The sequence below is a fragment of the Alligator sinensis genome, unplaced genomic scaffold, assembly GCF_000455745.1.
Source record: "Alligator sinensis unplaced genomic scaffold, ASM45574v1 scaffold2222_1, whole genome shotgun sequence".
Lineage (NCBI taxonomy): Eukaryota > Metazoa > Chordata > Crocodylia > Alligatoridae > Alligator > Alligator sinensis.
The window spans coordinates 3111-3919 of record NW_005844386.1 but is presented as its reverse complement, the minus strand read 5'-3'; the positions used below and the strand labels follow the sequence as shown (position 1 = coordinate 3919).

Here is an 809-nt window from a genome sequence, read left to right as displayed (position 1 = left end):
ATATAATATAATTTAATAAACTCCACCTCCAACACTCTGCCAAGTGGCCCCTGTGGTTCACTTGGCAGTTCAAAGCACACTAAAAACCTGTTACGCAGCTCGCACTGTGTATCTGCGTGCCCGTGCACCTATCTCCATACCTGTACCCACACCCACTGCCCAACTCAGAGGTCCTGCCCCTGAAAAAGTTGATGCCATGGCCCGGCAAACTTAAAGGCCATGCTCCAGGTGAGGCTCGAACTCACAACCTCGGCATTGCTTCACAAGTACTGCTGTATAAGTACCGTGCGCTAACCTATTGCGCCACTGGAGCGCGGTATCAGTGTGTGTCACTTGGTCTCACTTTAATCCAGTCCTCAACTGTGGGGTCCGAGAGTCTGGTGATGAGCAGATTCCTGGTTTTCCACCGGGCAGACCTGAAGCAGATGAGCTGCTCAAAGAGAGCTGCCGGGTCCCTTGCTGTCTGGCCGGGCCTGTAGAGGACCACTTCCCAGGCCAGGTCTCTGAGCCCTGTCACCACCAGGAGGAGTGCACAGACTTTCCTCCCACCTCCCTGGCTATGGGCAGCCCCAGGAGAGGTGGTGGATGGTTTCTGCCTACCAGCGGCAGGCCGATCTTGGGTAGTTCAATGGACCTCTCTGCCCTGCACCGTTTCTCCATGCCTGCACGGGGAGTGCCCGGTGGGTACCTGCCAGTTCAGGTCTCTGTTCTGCTTCTGCAAGTCCTTGTGGGACATTTGCCCCCACACAGCCTGACAGTAAATCCACAGGTGAGATGCTGTTTCTTGCCCTTACCACCTCCCGTACCTT

At 55.5% G+C, this 809-nt stretch overlaps 1 non-coding gene across 1 annotated transcript; it reads right to left on the bottom strand.

Moving 5' to 3' along the window:
• Positions 1 to 220: 220 nt before the first annotated feature.
• On the bottom strand, positions 221 to 313 carry TRNAI-UAU. The gene is given in 2 exon segments: positions 221 to 256; positions 276 to 313. It is a non-coding gene; the product is annotated as a tRNA-Ile (tRNA).
• Between the last annotated feature and the right edge of the window lie 496 nt (positions 314 to 809).